The 21,838-nt window shown below is 34.5% G+C and overlaps 1 protein-coding gene and 1 long non-coding RNA gene across 2 annotated transcripts in view; one reads left to right on the top strand and one right to left on the bottom strand.

Moving 5' to 3' along the window:
- The window catches only part of LOC145260483 (organic cation transporter protein-like), a 291,891-nt gene that overhangs the window by 28,014 nt on the left and 242,039 nt on the right, over positions 1-21,838 (top strand). The window lies entirely within an intron of this gene.
- LOC145260223 (uncharacterized) lies at positions 1,967-20,506 on the bottom strand. Its single transcript, XR_013864251.1, has 2 exons — positions 20,104-20,506; positions 1,967-2,596 (listed from the first exon to the last, which is right to left on the bottom strand). It is a non-coding gene; the product is annotated as an uncharacterized LOC145260223 (long non-coding RNA).

The following is a 21,838-nucleotide window of genomic DNA, read 5'->3' as shown; positions in this document are numbered from 1 at the left end:
TAAAAAGATTGATTCTATTCTATAAGAAAATCGAAAAAGTGTTCTTAATAATTCTCTACAAAAAGAAGATTGAAAAAAGTGTTTTCAATAATTCCTAAAAAAAGAATATTGAAAAAAGGGTTTTCAATAATTCTTTAATAAAAGAAAATTGAAAAAAGTTTTTCATAAATTCTTTAAAAAAAGAAGATTGAAAAATGTGTTTTCAATAATTATTCAAAAGAAGAAAATTGAAAAGTGTTTTAAATAATTCCATAAAAAGAAAATTGAAAAAACTGTTTTCAAGAATTCTATAAAAATGAAAAACGAAAAAAGTGTTTTCAATGATTCTTTAATAAAAGAAAATTGAAAAAAGTGTTTTCAATAATTCTTTAATAAAAGAAAATTGAAAAAAGTGTTTTCAATAATTCTATAAAAAAGATTGAAAAAAATGTTTTCAGTAATTCTATAAAAAAGAAGTTTGAAAAAACTTTTTTCAATAATTCTTTAGAAAAGAAGATTAAAAGAAGTGTTTTCATTAATTCTTAAAAAAAGATTGAAAAAAGTGTTTTCAATAATTCTTTAATAAAAGAAAATTGAAAAAAGTTTTTCATAAATTCTTTAAAAAAGGAAGATTGAAAAAAGTTTTTTCAATAATTATTCAAAAGAAGAAAATTGAAAAGTGTTTTCAATAATTCTATAAAAAGAAAATTGAAAAAACTGTTTTCAATAATTCTATAAAAAAGAAAATTGAAAAAAGTGGTTTCAATAATCCTTTAAAAAAAGGAAAATTGAAAAAAGTGTTTTCAATAATTCTTTAATAAAAGGAAATTGAAAAAAGTGTTTTCAATAATTCTATAAAAAAAAGAAGATTGAAAAAAGTGTTTTCAATGATTCTATAAAAAAGAATTTTGAAAAAAAGTTTTTTCAATAATTCTTTAAAAAAGATTAACAAAGTGTTTTCAATAAATCTTAAAAAAAAGATTGAGAAAGTGTTTTCAATAATTCTATAAAAGTAGAAGATTGAAAAAGTGTTTTCAATAATTATTAAAAAAAAGATTGAAAAAAGTGTTTTCAATAATTCTATAAAAATAGAAGATTGAAAAAAGTGTTTTCAATAATTCTATAAAAAAGAAAGATTGAAAAAAGTGTTTTCAATAATTATTAAAAAAAGAAAATTGAAAAAAGTGTTTTCAATAATTCTTTAAAAAAGAAGATTAAAAAAAGTGTTTTCAATAATACTATAAAAAAGAAGTTTGAAAAAGTTTTTTTCAATAATTCTTTAAAAAGATTAAAAAAAGTGTTTTCAATAATTCTTAAAAAAAGATTGAAAATAGTGTTTTCAATAATTCGTAAAAAAAGAAAATTGAAAAAAGTGTTTTCAATAATTCTTTAAAAAAAGATTAATTCTATACTATTAAAAATATTAAAACGAACTTAATATACTTAGTCATAGATATGTGAACTGTTTGATAAAAATTAACTAATTTGCATATTCATTCGAAAAACAAACTTTCATTAATTAATTATTCATATTTTTACAGTTTCTCATCGGATTATTAGATGGCTAGATTCATTTAACTATTACAGCTTGTCCGACCCGTGCATTTTTTCTACATTGTGCACAATTGTGCAGAATTTAGGATGAAAAAAGTTCATACACATGATCATTTATTTACGAGTATGTCTATAATTTTTAGTCCATGAACGTGAAACTTAATATATAGAGGATTTTGACATATTTGCCAATTTCTGTTTGTTATTTAGTCGGTAAAAATAACTGTTAAGGGTTCAAAATTGAAAAGATATTGTACCTAGCAGGAGTAAGTCGACAGAGCCTGTTACTTTTACGCATGCGCAAATATATAGTTATCGCTTAGCCTTTACCGTTATTTATCCATTTGCCGATAGTTAAAACAGTGATGGTAGGATGGAGCGCTAAATATTTTGATTTCGATTTTAACCGATTTCACTCAACGCGTTTAAAAAAAAAAAAACTTTTGAACTCTTTACTATATATTGGATAAAATAACATAATCAATAGAGAATTGGTTCTATAATGATACAACATCTGCACAAATTAAAATATTTATTTAAGCGTATTTGACGACCGGGCAGAGTCTGCATATATATATATATATATTCCCCAAAACCTCCGGCCTTGGTGGAGAGGAGACTAAAACATGCTGCTATGGTTTCAAATGGTCTGAAATAACAGCAAGGGGAGACTTGATTCCAAATATTTCTCATATGTTATATCCCCCCTCTTTTAGGTACGATTATGAATATCTCCAGCGGCCGAGATTGAACTCACTACACAAGTTGATAGTGTAATTCAAATCTTGTCGTTAGTTGAATACTTGATGCGTCGCCAGGGCTATCAAGGGTATTTTTTTATCATGACGCCATCACTTGATGGGGTGTCTACTACGGCTTAAGAAAGTCCCATCTACCTTCAAGAGAAGGATGGAGAACCGTGCCAGTTTCTCAATCTGGTATTTTACCTCGCAGTACATACAGCGTCTCACCTTCCCAAATGGTCACCCATCTGGTACGGGCCAGGTTCAACATTGCTTACCTTCGGTGATCTGTCGAGAACCGGTGTGTCAACGTGATTGTGCTGTATGAAGAAATTTGTTGATAATAGATTATGAAAATATTTCAGCGGAAATGAGTGAACATTTTTTAAAAACATTTATATAAAAACAATTGTCATAAATGTGATAGAGGTAGAGAAATGGATTACGTTGGCGAAATGTGATACACGCCGGAAGTGCAGATAGTAAAAACGGGCGTAAGAAACGTTTTATTTTCAAGAGTATTCTTTTAAGGAAACCCGGCATAAAACAACAACATTGGAGCAAAGAGAAAAAAAACAAAACATTATTGCTCTAATGTTGAGAAACGAAATCTTTGCAATCCATTCGCAGCAGAAAATATTCAAGAAAAAGGGGGTAAAAAAACTAAAATTGAAGTCATGAAAAAGAACGCAATCAGATTTTCAAAATTAGATGTTAAAAAAGTATTTGCTTTATCACAAAAATGTTTGAATTATCTCCCTTGTCATAATGCCGACAATGGTTTTGAGAAACAATTTACTGAAAAATGTTCATTAAAAAAAAAAAAAAAATACTGAATGAATTTCTAGTCTCGAGACTAATTTGTCAAACTGCTATTTTATAATTTTTTGTAAATGAATAATTGAACCTGTAGCAACTGTTTTCTCTAGTCAATGAAAATGTAATCTTTCTTGACTGAGGCAATTTCTATATTTGTCCCATCGAAAATTCTTCTTTTTGGAGAACTAGATATTCCTATATCTCTCCCGCTTTGTTATAAAAAGCGACCTTGTGTCTTATTCTTCCGTCATGGAGAGGCAAATAAGTAGGGACATAGTTATTTTTATTATGTTTACATTAATATATATATATATATATATATATATATATATATATATATATATATATATATATATATATATATATATATATATATACGGGGTTCGAATCGTTCGACTGGTATTAATCGTGACACCCTGCACTGAAGATTCCCGAAAGGATGAAACACTAATGTCTGTAGGTATTTAATTATTATAGTAGAAAATAATTATGATAGCCCTTTTAAGAAATTCGTTTCTTATGGTTGAGCACTTTCAGTTTAATTAAAGTCGGTCAATTTAGCTCTTATGCGTAGATCATCATATAACGATTAGATCACTGTCTGACTGGCGTAAATGAACATTTAAAAAATTAAGATGTTTAAATTCAACGTTATTTCAAGCGGTTAATGGTAGCCGAATGGGTTGGGTCTCCGCTAATCGAGCCAGAGATGTTTCGTGATACGGGGTTCGAATCGTTCGATTGGTATTAATCGTGACACCTTGCACTGAAGATTCCCGAAAGGATGAAACACTAGTGTCTGTAGGTATTTAATTATTATAGTAGAAAATAATTATATATATATATATATATATATATATATATATATATATATATATATATATATATATTAGACGGCAATGATTATCTGGCAATGTGAATAAAAACTTACGTTTAAATTCAAATTTAATATGATTAAAACCTTTTATTTATATTACTTAGATTATTATTCGCATCTGGAATGTTATTTAAAATGTCATTCAAAATTAGATGTTCAGAAAAAATATGGTTAAGCAATGTTTTATTATTACCTTTATTCATCGAAATCGCTCGAGAAAAAACGTAAAGTCACTTGATTTAAGGATCTAACAAGAATGAAAGATGATTATCCTATTTACTTGCCTCCTCACGAGGGCAGAGTTAGACACAAGGTCGGTTTTTAATGTGGGGGAACAACCAGCTCCCGCAAAAGGGGCACTCTGGATAGAAACACAAATAAAATTTGTCTCGGTCATGAAGGGGTTCTCCTTCACTGACCAAGGACAGAAGAGGTGAAGTGTAGTATCAAAACATACTACAATTTGTTTCCTAGCCAAAAGTGAAAGATAATTATCGCAAAGACAGGAGGTATCTATTAAACGCCCCATCGATTGCCTAGATGCATTTAAATTCTCGACGTATGACCAAACAAGGTAGAAAATACAAAGGAGAAAATACTGAGCATGGACAGAGTTCTACAATCTTGCAAGCTGGAATAAAAAAAAGCAAAGAACAGAACAACTAATTTTGAAAAACCCATGCCATAATATTATTTATAAAAAGAAAACTGAGACTAGCAACATCACGTCTATAAGAAAGAGGTTGCAGTGAAGAAGAAAGGGTGGGAGCCAATCAATTTACAAATGTTTCTGCACTTAGATGAGACAGATAATCACCAGCCAAATACGACAACAAATACTCAATACATGGCCTAATAGTAGATTTGTAAAGATAGAGAATAGCCTCATGGTGTGAGAAAGTGTTTAGAGTGATTGAGTCAGCCGATTTTGAGTGTTTGGAGGTGTGTTGAGCAAAAAAAAAAAAAAAAAAAAAAGAAGAAAAAAAAACATGATAGTAGGCAGGCAGGCAGGCTCGAACCTGTAGCGCGAAGGAAGAAGGAAAAGAACATGGAAAAAAAAAGGACGCCTTTGCTGCTGCGTCTATTGCCAAACCAGAAGTGACATAGGTTTAAATTAACACTAGACAATCGAAAAAAAGGTGATGACTTTCGAAAATATCGGCGAAAAAAGCGACCCCTTCCTTTGAAGAAGTGCACAGTTGAATGTGAAGAAATTAATATTTTTGGCAAATTTTTTTCGATAATTGTCGCCCGAATGTTCGAGTTTCAAAATGATACCGATCTCATGAAAATCCGTCGCCTCTGTTGAAAGTTTTAGGCAGACATACATACATACATACACACATACATACATACATACATACATACATACATACATACATACATACATTTAAACAAACAGGTGAGATTTATATTATAGACTAGTGCTCGGCGTTGCCCGGGTGTATGGAGGTTTGTGTTGGGCAAAAAAATAGGGGAAAAGAATGTGACCCCCCTCCTGACATCTTTCCTGTTGTGCCCTTTGCCAAATCGGAAGTGACGTAGGTTTAAATTAAGGTTAGTCAGTCGAAAAGAGGGGATAACTTTCGAAAATATCGGCGAAAAAAGCGATCTCTCCTTTCAGAAAAGTGCCCAGTTGAGGGTGAAGAAATTGTTTTTGGCCAATTCTTCTTATATTTGTCGTCCGAAGTGTCGTACTTCAAAACGATACCAATTTCGTTAAAATCCATCATCTCTGTCGAAAGTTTTATGCAGACATACAAACACACATATATACATTTAAACAGATAGGTGAGATGTATATCATAGAGGATTACACAAAATATATGCTACAATATTCTTTGGCTTGGGATTGAGTTATGTTTAGAAAAATCTGTTTTAATGGTTCTAATTTGCCTTAAATTGCAATGAACTCATCAATTGACACTTGCCTCTTTTTTTGCATTTCTCATATATATATATATATATATATATATATATATATATATATATATATATATATATATATATATATATATATATATATGTAAACTAAAAAAACCTTCTATTAGTAAAATAAACTTTACCAATAGTAATAACACCCTGAAGTGTTTGTAATGTTATTTATTTTAATAACTTTACAAACGTTTCAGGATGCTATTAAAGTTAAACAATGAAAAAAAGGATAAAAGTAAATAAATGAATAAATAAATAAATAAAATAAAATTATTAATCAATGAGGGAAGGAAAAAAAAAAGTATATAAATTGTTCAAAATTAGTTAGATTAATTTATCCCTGACGAAGAACCCTGACGGATTGGAAAGTATTCGGAATTATGATAAATGATATGGTAATTACATCAGCCAGTTCATACCAGAAGTGAAAACTGTTATTCTTAGTTGGGAAGGACCGAAAATAGAATTATAAGACAAAAAAAGTCTGTTTTATTTAATGATATGTATATATATATATACTAGCTGGGAGACTATGCGTTACTCGGGATTGAATGAAGATTAACAAATGATCAACTCTTCCAATACTTTTATTTTTCTCAAAATTGGTGAAATCGCCTATTTTCAAGCAAGTCAATTGATTGCCTGCTCTAGTCGGGACCCATCGCAGTGCACGGGGAGGTGCTTCACATGCCACCCCCCTACAGTGACTTAGTTCACGATACATTATCGTCTACATTGCACTGTAGATTTTTTAAAATCTATTTTTATACAATGGATTGAATTAAAGTTTAAAATGCATGCATCAAGTATCACGGTTCACTTGTGCTCTAAACAGAAGCGTTCATTTCGAACGCACTCCTGTCTTATCAAAGAACTTACCGTTGATTTTTATATGCCGGGTCCTTCTGCTAGCGCGGTGATAACATATCTCAAATGCACTTATGTTAGACTGTATAAGGGTGTTAACTTTGGTCAAAATCGGACTGTTCTTTCTTTAACTGAATTTTTCGATTATCGATTTTTAATACTTATCGGTTGCATTCCGATACAAAACGTATCTAAGAACACCCTGAGCCACATAAAGTAAATTTGTCTGAAATTTGACAAAAATCAGCCCATCTGTTTCGGAGTCCATAAGGAATGAACACTATCACACGCAGACACATAGACACACACATAGATTTCCTCACACCACACACACACACACATATATATATATGCGTGCGCGTACGCGCGTGCATATATATATATGTGTATGTAATGGATGAACGGCAGTGAAATATTTTTTTTTTTTTATGGCGTTCGCTTTCAGTAATAATTCACCTTTTTTCAGCTGCAGACATACGCACCGGTTGAACTGTTTCTTTAAAACAAATTGTGTGTGCGTCTGCGTGCGTGTGTGTGTGCGTGTGCGTGTGTGTGTGTGTGTGTGTGTGTGTGTGTGCGTGCGTGCGTGCGTGCGTGCGTGCGTCATTCAACACCGCTGGTTCCTGGGCGTTCTGTTTTCTTCTTATCTCTCATTCGAATGCCGAATTGAAAGTTAACACCCGCCCCCTATATCGCATGACACGTGCGTGCATAACGTTGCCAAAATCCACACGTGTGATTTCGTTTTCAGCCCATGTACTTTCTACCGTCGGTCGCGTGTTCTTGGAATAGGCCAGCATTTAGTCTTACGTCGCAATTATTACTACTGATCGTGAAATCTGTTCTATGTGCAGTGACGGTGGAATTGACTTTCTAGAGCATTCTTGTAATGACCTGATCCCTGTTGATTGCGGTGTAATGCTAGTTCCGTGCAGTTATAGGAGATCCACCCTCTCAGGCTGTGCATTCTATCTTTAAGAAGTGGGTTAGTTTATTGTAATTGCTTGAGGTGCCCTTACTGAGGAATGCCGACGGGGCTGCCCAGGCACTTGTTGCAAGTCAGAGTGCACTTCCACTGGGGCGTTGACTTCTCAATCTCACTTTCCGAATATGGTGTCACAGTTCTTGTAATCGGAAATAACTAAATACATGTGCTAAAGCTGAGTTAATCAACGTTTGTTTCCCTAAGGCCTTTTTTCTTATATATTTTAATCGCATAGAATACATGTTACAATATTCATTAGTTTTGGGGTTAATTTATGTTTGAAAATATTGTTTTTATTTGTTTAAATTAGCCTTAAATTGCAACTAACTCATAAACTAAGCACATGTTTGGATCATTCTACTGCTCCAGAAAATACATGACGCTTGATATAATCCTATACGTTTATGAACGCCAGATTCGTCATAAGATTGAGCAATACTCTCATATCTGGGGAGGTGCTGCTCTGAACATGCTTGCCTTCACGGAGAACAGAATCGACATCGTAATTTGATGAAGATGATCTCTTCTCACCCCTGCAACATATTTCACGCAGAGATGTTGCCGGCTTCTCTCTACTGTATCGTTATGTTAATAATAGGTATGCAACTGAGCTCCCATCACTGTAAAACATTCATAGCAAGAACTCATTTGGCTACAACAACTCTATATAGTATAGTCCTATAACACTGAGAAATTAGACACAAAAAAGATTGATATTGGAAAGGAAATAGAAAGTCTTTTTTTCAACTCTAGATGGTATAGTCCGATAATACTGAACAATTAGCCATTGAAAAGATTTATATTGGAAAGGAAATAGAAAAGCAGATGAATGAATTCGCAAAGAAATTCTCAAGTCTAAAAAATAAGCCATCGGTAGTTGTTGTTCTGTTTTTAGATAATCAGAAAAGAAAATGATAGGTATATATTAAATATCAAATTACTAACGAAAGCGTAGATTTTATATGGAAGACTAGAAGGACGCCCGTCTTTGCCCAGTCGAAAAATACGCTTAAATATTATATTTTAATTAATGCAGGTTTCTTATTCATTACTATATTATATTAAACTTAATATAATAAAACAAAGTCTAAAAAAAACAGAAAACAAACAAAAAAAAAAACATGACTCGTGCGCCACCACTGAGAATCAAAACGTAAACGTTTAGCTTACGCTTTACATTTTCCTTCGGCGTTAATGTCTGACCTATGAAGACATGTTTGCTGCAAGGCTAAAAATTAAAACATGAACCAATAGCATATATATTCCTTCGACCTTTACTTGACAAATACTGTTTACTATAACATTTTATGCAAATATTACGCAAGTATAAATCATGTAGAATATCTGCATGAATATAATTATACGTGATAGTTAACTAAAGATGGCCATCTCATAAGAAAACAAAAAAGAACTACCAGGGAATTAATTAAAATGAATGTTTAAAACAATATGTAAATTAGCTAGATATTTTTCAGATGAATGTAATTTCACGATCCATATATAGCAAAGAAGGTTCACCTTTTTTCTTCTTGACCTTCGGGACAAGATCTTTTTTTCTGTTATCAAAGTGTAGTATCTGTTCCTGCAGATACTGCAGTCAAAGTAATATGTGAGAGAACCCCCACATATCACACCATTGCTCTTGAGCAATCAATTTTGGTCAATGTAGGGGAAACCCTTTATACCAGTTGTCACTATCCAGTTCCCTCGCGGGGTAACTGGCTCCTCTCCCCTCGCTCTCCACATTAAAAAAACCGCCTTGTGCCTAATTTGTTCAGTGAGGAAGCAAATAAATAAATAAATAAATAAATAGAAAAAAGGGTTTTTAATATGAATATCGATACACAAGAAAAATAAAAACAAATTTATAGGAGTACTAGCATTTACGCCCGGCGTTGCCCGGGTGTTTGGAGGGGTATGTTGGAAAAAAAAGCGGTATTTTTTAAAAATTTGACCCCTCTTATGACCCCTTAAGATTTATTGTTTGGGGCTCAAATCAAGTTTTTAAGTTAGATCCATGTCCAAGGAACCTATGTCTAAAATTTCAAGTGTTTAGACCCAAAATTATCGGAGGAGTTTGGTAGCGTTCTCAAAAGTCAAATCGTTGAAAGTTGACCCCCTTTAACAGCCAAAATTCTGGCCGAAAAGCGATCCCAAAGATTTTCCCAAATCTCAGTACCCTGTATATCAAATTTCGAGTCTGTAGACTAAAAATTGACAGAGTTATTGCGTAGGGAAATGTACACAGACACACAGACACGTTCACTTTTATAGATATACTATGCGTTGCCGGGTGTTTGGATGTGTATGTTGAGCAAAAAAAAAAAAGTGGTAGTAGGAAGGCAGGCTCGAACCCCTACTGCAAAGGAGGAAAAGAACGGGGTAAAACCTAACGTTTATGCTGTTACGACCACCGCCATACTGAAAGCGACATTTTTTTAAAAATTAAGGCTAGACAATCTAAAGGAGAGGATAACTTTAAAAAATATCGGCGAAAAAAGTGACCCCCCTTGTAGAAAAGTGCCTAGTTGAAGGGGAAGATATTAATGTTTTTTAGCCAATTTTTCGATATTTGTCGTATGAAAGGTCGAACTTTAAAACGATACTGATCTTGGTAAAATCTGTCGCCTCTATTAAAAGTTTAAGGCAGACATGCAAACAGACATACATACATGCATACATATATTGGTAACTAAAATTTTTCGACCCAAACTGATGAAAAAGCTTGCCCTATCTCTGAATACCCTTAGTAAAATTTCAAATATTTAGACAAGAAATTGTCTGAGAAATTTGGAAGAGACCACAGAGGTAAATTTTTTAAAAACTTAAAATTTATTGTTTTGGGCTCAAATCAAGTTATTAAGTTAGATCCATGTCCAAGGAACCTATATCTAATATTTCAAGTGCGTAGACACAAAACTGTCGGAAGAGTTTGGTAGAGTTCTCAAAGGTCATATCGTTGAACTTTGACCCCTTAATCGCCAAATTTCTGGCCAAAAACCGATTACATCGATTTTCCCAAATCTCAGTAACCCTGTATATCAAATTTCGAGTCTGTAGACTAAAAATTGACAGAGTTATTGCGTAGGGATATGTACACAGACACACAGATACATAAACACACGCAGACACGTTCACACACACACACACACACACACATATATATATATATATATATATATATATATATATATATATATATATATATATATAATAAATTCCACAGCCAAACAACGTCGCAGCCCACAAGAGCCATGACAGTCAAAGAACCGGAAGTCCAAGACTCGAGTTTCGCCCTCACTTGGGCTCATCAGTTAGACACATCCGAACTCAGGATTCGAAACCCGAGCCTCTTGCATTCAAGGCAAGCACTCTACCAACTGAGAAAACGCCCTGCACACAAGAATTTCAATTAACCAACACAGATCAAGCAAACAGCGCCGAAATCCGACTGTGAAATGAACCTACTTCGTCTCAACAAGGGACGCGGTCATCCAACCAGCTAATAACCCCAAGCTGATGTCTCACAAGTAGGAGTTTTAACTCGAAAGGACGATGCCATCCAGCAATGCTAACCAAGCGAGCAACTTATGATAGGATTTTCAGAATGTGAGAGATTGTATATAATAAATTCCACAGCCAAACAACGTCGCAGCCCACAAGAGCCATGACAGTCAAAGAACCAGAAGTCCAAGACTCGAGTTTCGCCCTCACTTGGGCTCATCAGTTAGACACATCCGAACTCAGGATTCGAAACCCGAGCCTCTTTTGGGAAAATCTTTTTGATCGGTTTTCGGCCAGAGATTTGTCTGTTAACGGGTCAAAGTTCAACGATTTGACCTTTAAAAACTCTACCAAACTCCTCCGCCAATGTTGGGTCTAAACACTTGAAATTTTAGATGTATGCTACTTGGACATGGATCAAACTTTTTAACTTGATTTGAGCACAATATATATATATATATATATATATATATATATATATATATATATATATATATATATATATATATATGTATATATATATAAACGGGTCAAAATTGGGGTCAAAGTTTTAAAAAAATTGACCTCTGCGGTCTCTACCAAATTACTCAGCTAATTTTTGGTCTAAATATGTAAAATTTTACATAAAAGGATATTTCAGAGATAAGGTAAGTTTTTTAATCGGTTAGGGTTGAAAATTTAATCTTCCGAGGGGACAAACTTCAAAAGATTTGATCTTTGCGGTGTCTAACAAACTACTCAGCCAATTTTGGGTCTAAACATTTGAAATTTATACATAGCGAGTATTTAGACATGTGGCAAGCATTTTGATCAGTTTTGGTGCGAAAATTTTTTCAAAGTTGAAAGATTTGACCTTTGCAGATTTTATTAAATTTCTCCGCCAATTTTGAGTCTAAAAACTGCACATTTTAGATGTAGGTAACTTGGACATGGGTAAAACTTTGTGTTTTGATTTGAGTCCAACATAATAATAATTAAGGAGTCAAAATTGGGGTCAAAGTTTAAAAAAATTGACCTCTGCGATCTCTATGAAATTACTCAGACAAATTTTGGTCTAAACATTTGAAATCTTACATAAAGTGTATTCACACGTAGGGCAAGTTATGAACAGTTCATAGTGTCCGAGCAGAGCCGGGCTGAACTGCTAGTATATCTATAAAAGTGAAATGTTCCGTCTGTGTGTGTACATTTCCCTATCAAATTACTGTCATTTTCCAGTCTACAGACTCGAAATTTGACATAAAGTGTGTTTAGATTTGGGAAATTTTTTAAATCGGTTTTCGGCCAAAAATTTGGCTGTCAAGGAGTCAAAGTTCAACGATTTGACCTTTGAAAACTCTACCAAACTCCTTCGTCAATTTGGGGTTTAAAAATCTGAAATTTTAAATGTAAGTTACTTGGATATAGATCAAACTTTTTAATATGATTTGAGCCTCAAACAATAAATGTCAAGGGGTAAAAATTGGGGTCAAAGTTTTTAAAATTTGACCTCTAAGTTAATTTTTAGTATAAACATTTGAAACTTTATATAAAGTGTATTCAGACAGAAAGCAAGCTTTTTAATTAGTTTTTTTGCCGAGAATTTAGCTAGCAAGAGGTCAAAGTTGAAAGAGTTGCCATTTGCAGACTCTGCAAAACTCCTACGCCAATTTTTGGTCTAAACACCTGCACTTTTAGATGTAGGTTATCTGAACATGAGTCAAACTTGTGAATATATATATATATATATATATATATATATATATATATATATATATATATATATACGAGGGCGTGCAATAAGTAATGTCCCTGACCCACTTCCAGTTGTTTGATCTAGCTGAAATTTTGCATGTGCAATGATTTATATCTCTACGGGTTATGTGGCAAATTACAGCTCTGAACTAATTGTGGTTTCTGTTTTATAGGTGTTTGAACTGAGTCAAGTGTTAAATGGAGCCTGTTGAATTTTGAGCAGTGATCCGGTTTTTGTATTTGAAAGGAGGCACACCGCAGGAGACTTTTGATGAAATGAAAGAAACTTATGGTGATAATGCCCCATCATATGACCTTGTAAAACGCTGGCATTGTGAATTCAGACATGGCCGGAAGTCTGTGGAAAAAGCTCCCAGACCTGGTCGCCCCCCCCCCTTCTGCCATTGATGAGGCATCTGTCCGTCAAGTTGAGGCTGCCATTTTGGAAGATCAGCGCATTACTATTCGCCAAATAGCCCAAGATGTCAAGATTAGTCCAGGGTCTGTGGAAACTATCATTCATGACCATTTGCATATGCATAAGGTGTCTGCCATATGGATTACCAGGTTGCTCACACCATTCCAAAAGCGAGAACGCGTCGAGTGCTCGAGGATGAATTTGGAGATGTGTCAAGAAAATGAGTTAAAGATTTTCAAAAGACTGATTACACAGGATGAAACATGGGTCCATCACTATGATTCAGAGGCCAAAGCCCAGTCAATGCAGTGGAAGCACTTGAACTCACCACCCCCAAAGAAAGCAAGGGTGCAGCCCTCCGCTGGCATGGTCATGCTCACAGTCTTCTGGAACCAGGACGAAGTAGTGATGACAGATTTCCTTGCAAAGAGTACCACAATTACAGAAGCCTATTATGCTTTACTTTTGAGGAAATTAAGGGAAGCTATCAAATCAAGAGGCGGGGCAAGATCAGCAAAAGTACCCTCCTCCTGCAGGACAGCGCTCCGGTCCACAACTCGCCAGATCAGAAGCACGGGCGTGTGTTATGAAATCCTACCCCATCCTCCCTACTCTCCTGACCTTGCATCCTCTGACTTTCACCTATTCCCAGCCATGGAGTTGTTTTTGAAAGGAAAGCGTTTCCCAGATGAGTCAGCGTTGATTTCTGAAATCACGTCGTGGTTGGAGGACCAACTTTGGGTGTTCTAAAAAAACGGTCTCCAGAGCTGCATCAAACGATGGGAGAAATGCATCACTCTGGATGGTTCCTATGTAGAGAAAGACTAATAACTGTACCAAGTTTCATTGCTCTACTGCTATGGGAAATGGGTCAGGGGCATTACTTATTGCACACCCATCTTATATATATATATATATATATATATATATATGCACATAAAGTTATGAACAGTATAAAGGGGCCGAGCAAAGCTGGTCTGAACTGCAACTAAATAATAAATTATGTAACTGCGTCTTGGGAGGTGTTTTTTTTTTTTAAACAATCAATTTTTAAATTCGACACACAGCTGTCAAAACTCAACTATAGAACAGGACGCGCTGCTAACAACACTTGCCAATCTAACATCCAAATCCAAAATCAACCCAGTCTCCGAAAAATCTTTTTATAACCAACCGGAAGCATCTCATTTGCATATTAGGTGACAATATTCGCAAGCATATAAAAAGAAAAGGCGGCTATGTTTTTTTCTTTTTTTTCTCCTTCATTCTTTTTGCCTGCACGAAACTCTATAGACTGCCCACCCGCCCTGTGCGGCGCGGGCGACAAGATCAAAGTGTAGTATCTGTTCCGGCAGATACTGCAAGTAACTCCACATATCAGACCTTGGTCAATGTAGGCGCAACCCTTCATACCAACAGTTACTATTCAGCTCCCATTTCCAACCTCTCGGGAGCTGGTCCCCCTTTCCCTCCCCCTCCCTCTCTCTCCACATTAAAAAACGGCCTTGTGCCTAATTTGCTCAGTGGGGAAGCAAATAAATACAGACTGCACGCAAACAAGTTTTGTTCGAATTTTTTAAAAGTGTTTAATTGTAGGAGAGCAACTTATTTTACCTTTGATAGCATAAGATTGTCTGGATACTGCCTGATGGTTTTAAGACGTTTAAATAATTTACGCATAATTAAATAAAGATGTGGTTTCTTCTTCGCAGATTTTCCCCATTCGCATATGAACCGAAAACGCATTAACCGCAATAGGCAAGGAGCATCGTGAAACGATTATGACGTGATGAACTCCTACCAGCTGATCATATTCATCATTGTTTGTAATTTCAACCCTTTTTCTCTGGAGCTGACATTGCTTAAATTCAGTCGTAATAAATCTAAATTTAACTATGAAGAATATCGGGTTAAGCAGAGAATGTCTGATTTTATTTTGTAGTCTTCTTTCTATTAGGTTAATTGCTCTAGCAAGGATTTATAGTCTGTGTTACGTCACTATTAGAATATATGGACGATAAACAGATAAACACACAGCATTTCCAACTTGTTAAAAAGGAGAATGAAACTACACTGGAATATGTGTGTCTAAAAGAACGTATTATTTACTAGCAGGCCGTCCCACGTTGCCCGGTCTTAGGATACGCTTAAAAATTATATTTTGATTTATGAAGATAACGTATTTATTACTATAGAGACAATTCTTTATCGATTGATCATTATACTAAACCTAATATATAGTAGTGAAATCAAAACTATATATATATATATATATATATATATATATATATATATATATATATATATATATATATATATATATATATGACTTGGATGCCATCAGCAAGAATCAAAACCAAAGCATACAACTGTCCACCCTCATACCTTAGCCTCTAAGCAATGTTGAAAATTGAAAATAATTACATATATAAATGGATGTGAAATCTAAATCAACGCATTTTTTTATATAAACGAATTTATTTGCTTATATCAGATATATTTCGATGCTACACATGCTTATCAATGAAGAGTTTGTTGTTTTCTTTTTCTTGACCGCATGGTGGAATTCTGCGTGCAAGGGCGTTGTTAGTAGTCTGTGGGTCTTGGTAACGGCTTGATATTTAAAAAAAAAATAGTCATATAGCTGCACAGAACTGAAATAAGGAAAGAAAATATTTTTTCTTCTTTACCTGCACTTGAAGCGTTGTGGGTTAGTTGAAAATTGAAAATAATTACGTATATTAATTGTTTATATTAAAAAAAATGCGTGGATTTAGCTTTCAAAACGTATCCATTTGTATGCGTAATTATTTCAATTTTCAGCTAACACACATTTTCTCTTGTAACGATAACAGACTGGTAACGTAGACTAATTTAACACAAGTCTTCTGGTGTAAAACCCGAAGAAAACTGTCCGCATTTCGCAAGATTTGACTAGACTTGAGTGTCTAGATAACATGTCAAATTCGGGCACCTGGTTTCGGGTAACAGAAAAAAGGTTAAGCGTCGCCCATAAATAGGAGAGTTTTCTTACCTCATCTAGTAGTACAATGGGGTAAGGAGTGGCTGGTTACTTTTAATGCATCTAAAACCAAGCTTCTCTCTTTGCATCATCAATATTCTGATCCACATCTGGCATCAATTGAAATGAATGGCTCTCGTCTTCAGGAGCCTAAAGTTTTGACAAGCTTCTTGGCTTGACCATTACTCCTGATCTTAAATGGAACACGTATATCAAATCTGTTGCCAAGGCCGCTGGAAAAATGGTGGGATCTTTCTATCGATCCGGTAGATATCTCACTGCTCATGCTATTCTCTATCTATATAAGAGCCAGGTACGTCCAAGGATGGAATACTGTTGCCACATCTGGGCAGGAGCTGCTAGAAAGGACTTGGCCTGCCTTGATAGAGTTCAAAATAGACTTCGTAGCCTCGTAGGAGATGTCCTTTTCTCTTCCTTGCAACCTCTATCTCACAGAAGAGATGTTGCGAGTTTGTCTCTGATGTATCGTTATTTTCATGGAAAGTGTTCGACTAAGCTTCAATCTATGGTCCCCCCTCGCCAAACTTTCACAAGAAACACTCGTCTAGCTGTAAACACTATCAATAATTCCACCCACTCTTTATCTGTGCCTAAACCTAAACGTATATTCCATGAACAAAGCTTCTTTCTAAGAACTGCACGCCTGTGGAATTGTCTTCCGTTTTCCTGCTTTCCGGCTGACTACAATATGCTTGTCTTCAAGTCTAACGTAAATAAGTTCTAGATGAGCCGTTCCATATAAGTTATCAAATTTACCAAATTTTCATTACTAATGATTACTATATTGTCCAATTTCTACTGTACACTCTTTAACCCTTATCCTTGAGTGGCCTCTTGGCCTTGATAATGTGGTAATGCCTATGTAAAAAAAAAAAAATCTCCAACCCAACCTCGGTAAGTTCAACACTTCCAATTGATCACACTCATCACAATTATGACATGAAAATGAATCCGTTGTTGTGGTTGAAATATCGGAGCTTTGTGGTGTTATGTCTTGTTTGCAATTATCCCCAAGTTCATACTACCCCCGAGCTGTGGGACCTGTCACTGTTCCGATCTCTAAGTTATCTAGAATCAGTTTTCAGTACCATCTGCTACTGCATTCGCTGGTATTCCTTGACGCTTTCTTGATCAGGATCACTGCACCTTGGAATGGACTTCCAAGGGATGAAGATAGTTACGGTTTCAATTAAACCGGGGGAAGGACCGCTTTCTCCATCAGGATCTCTGATCGGACATTAAAGAGATGCAGTAAATGCACCAACAACGGAAGGCGAAATTGTACAAGTGTTGGGCCACTCTATCCCATTTTTTGGTGTGTAAGTTTCTACAAACAAATTCTCCACATGGAAAATGAAACTTGCCTGTTTTATTTTTTGCCAACAAAAATTGAACTGAAAATAGCAATAAAACTTGTTGGTGCCGCTTTGGCTTGTTATCTAGAATGGAAAAATACATACACCGTACGGGTGCTATTTTGGATTGATATCTACAAGGCATAGATTGCTGGGAATTTAGTGACTTCTCGTTGAATAAGTAGCTAAAGTGTCGCAAGGTTTATTTTAGAATTAGAGGTTAGGATTATATGTAAGGATTTCAGGCTCTCTTATCACATATTCTATGGAAACCGGTACTGAGCCACTGCTTCCTCTTTTGTGGAATTTGTACAACCCTTTCAGCGGATGGTAATTGAATTATACCTGATTTATTTATTAATTTATTTTGTAAAATAAATTGAATTAAATTGATAGTTAAACTAACAATTTCTTGGGTAAAAACTCCAAACTCCAAAACTTGACATTCTGTTGTCAAAACATCCAAATCCACAGTTCGACACTCTTTCAAGTTGATTTGCACACGACTACGTACGTAGCACGCCTTCTTCCAGCTCGCCTCCCTGTTCTGTTCACGTCCGTTTTTATTCGACTGTCTCATTTGCATGGAAATGACGACAGTCTGCGTCGGTCACGTGACCGTCAACCATAAAACGTGAAAGTGTCGCCATTTTAGCTTTTCTTTCTATTTTTTTTTGTTACACGACGGGCCCTTTGAAGCACGAAACACATGCTAGCAAAGTAAGTTACGATTTTCCCTACAACCTTGAAAGTCGGTTATAATCAAAACAAACAATAGTGTTATTAACAAAAAGTATATTAACAAAAATATGTTGTAGGCGTAAACGTCATGATTCTGGTACCATAACTGCGACGAATCGCTGCCACTATGTTTAAATGTAGCTGTATTTATTACTCTTGGTCATTCCCATTTATTCCTGAGATGTATAGATTAATTAACCTCATACAATTAGCATTATCAATAAATAGTTAAAACAAACACTACCAATAAATATTTGAAGACTCGAAGAACTTGAAACATAAAACTAACAAATATCTTGGGCTTGATTGCAAGCTGACATGGTCATTTCAAGTCTCATGTAAACAAGTTCTTGTTGAGTCGCTCTCTTAAATAATTAAACTCTGTACACGTTCCACCATTATCGAGCATCAAGGTGTATTTCACAGTTTACCTGATACTCATTAAATCTTATCCTTTAGTTGCTCTTGGATCTTGATAAGCGGTGATTTCCTCTCCTACTAAGAAAAGACTCAGCTCGGCAATAAATAACCTTCAATAGGTTGATATACCGTAAAAACACTAAATAGATACATTTTTGGAAAAAGAAGCGGAAATTATATATATATATATATATATATATATATATATATATATATATTCCCAAACGGCTGGGTCGATTTTAAAAATGTTTTACGCAAATACACTTAATGTGTTTGAGGTCTTGTATCGGAATACCTCTAATATATATCGAAAATCAATAATCGAAAAAATCCGGTTAAAGAAAGAAGTTCGATTTTGACCCAAACTAACACCTTATAAAGCGTAACATAACAAGTGCATTTGAGAAGTTTTATTACCGCACAAGCAGAAAGGCACAACGTATGAAATCAACAGTAGACTCTTTGATAAGACAGGGGCTTGTCCGAAATGAATATTTCTATTTAGAGCACAACTAAACCATGATACTTGACATTTAAACCATTATGCAATCTTTCTTTTTTTTTTTTATAAAATCGATAATAGATTCTTTACAGTGCAATGTAGACTACAATGTATTGTGGACTAAAACACTACGGAGAAGCTTTCTCCCTGTACACCACGGTGAGTCCCTAACTAGAGCAGGTAATCCATTGATTTTGTTGAAAACTGAATGATTTCACCGATTTCAATAGCAAAAAAAAAAAAAAATATGAAAGGGTCAAACATGTATTGATCATCATTCAATCCCGAGCAACTTCGGGTTTCCCTGCTAGTTTAACCCCCGCCCCCACATATAAATATTTAAAAGAAACTTATTACCTATATTTAACCATAGATGTGGACATGGAAGTAATCCACCAAACATTGATGTGTTTTCCATCCTTTATCTTTGCAAAACTCAATCATGTTCTGTAAAGCGGAAAACAAAAACAACAGTTTTCTTTCACGACTCCATCGAACCAAACACCATGAATAAATATTTGAAGGTATAAAGAACTTGAATCATAAAAACCTTTGACCGAAATTCAGCATTAAATAACCTCAAACGGGTTGATATGCCGTAAAAACACATTAATCAAATAGACTTACCGAAAAAGAACAGAAAAGAAAAGTGGCAATCCCACACAGACAGCTATCACAGCACGTCGTTACAAGTTAAACCTTAATATGGCTACTAGCATGGAGTACGCGCATGTGTCTGCGGTATTGATCTAAATATAGAAGCGTTTCTGTTATAAACTGTTTCCCCATCAGTAGGCCATCTGCGGTACTGACGGCGGTTAGTGGGTTAGTCTACTGCTGGATGAAGTGCAGTCGTTGCTGTATACGGTGATTAACCCAGAAACGTGGATACATCGAGCCGACCGTCTTTTCCAGTAGGCCGTGCAAGCGTCTGGGAACGACATGAACTCCGTTCCTCGCCATCAACAGACGTGCATTAAGTAATAGATAAGGCAACTGGTACGAGCACGCAATTGTCTGTCGGTTTGTCTCTCCCAGATGATATCACTGTATGACGTCATAATTAAAAAAAGTATATAGAAATTTTTAATTCACTGGAGATATTGATTCTTTTTTTTAATTTCTATCTATCTATCTATCTATCTATCTATCTATCTATCTATCTATCTATCTATCTATCTATCTATCTTAAGTGACCTTATCCGTCTGTATCAAACTCCTTTGTCAGTTTTTCGTCTATATGCTTAAAAAATTTAATTTATAGAGAATTCGGAGTTTTGGAACAAATTCGATTTGGTTTTTAGCCTACGAAGCCCATGCAGCTGATATCATCACAGTTAAGATATAGTTTTGCCGAAAAGCACTAGATTCTTCCATATTAAACTAGCCTTGTGTGACACCCTACCTGACCGAACGTTTGTAAATCCCAGCGTTTGAGAAGGTGGGGTAATTCCTTCCAGTTATTACAGCCTTCATTGCCGAAGGGAGTGATGTAGTATCTGTTCTGTTGTCATGTGACCAGTGATATCTTCCCAGGGACTAACTCATCCTTTTGTGGTTGGTAGCCAGAACAGTGAATAGCTTACTCATTATATTAGAAGAGCTCACATCGTTTTGTTTTTCTCTGCAACGCTTTAAAATCTTTCAAATATTTTCAGCGTTTGCATCTACGTGATTGTTTTGTTTGCAGAGTGAATTGGGAAACGTTTTAACACACACACACACACACACACACACACACACACACACACACACACACACACACTATATATATATATATATATATGCATATGTGTATATATATGTATATATATGTATATATATGTGTATATATGTATATATATGTGTATATATATGTATATATATGTATATATATGCATATATATTTGTATATATATGTATATATATGTGTATATATATGTGTATATATGTATATATATATGTATATATATATATATATATATATATATATATATATATATATATATATATATATATATATATATATATATGCCGTACCAAAATTGGTTAAAGGGAAAATTGTTCCCAACTCGCATTTGGGTGTAAATGCACTTTCGTATATATAATTGAATTCATTCAAAAAGTGTCGCAAATCAAAAACAAATAACATCTACATAAAAAATAAAATAAATGCGATACATTTAGTCGTGCGAGATGGTAGGGGGTTACGCTTCTTACCTATGGGGTCCCAATTTCGAATCTCGCTAGATCCAGCCACTCTGAGGAACCATAGACGACGAAACACGTGTCAGTGGATAATTATATTCAATATATATATATGAAGAATAAAATACGTATAAATACGTTTGAAGCCAAAGACTAATTTCGCGTTGCAGTTTTT

This window comes from Euprymna scolopes, chromosome 36, assembly GCF_053919585.1.
Source record: "Euprymna scolopes isolate OS-2025 chromosome 36, ASM5391958v1, whole genome shotgun sequence".
In the NCBI taxonomy this organism is placed as follows: Eukaryota; Metazoa; Mollusca; class Cephalopoda; order Sepiida; family Sepiolidae; genus Euprymna; species Euprymna scolopes.
This window is presented reverse-complemented; position numbering and strand designations above follow the sequence as displayed.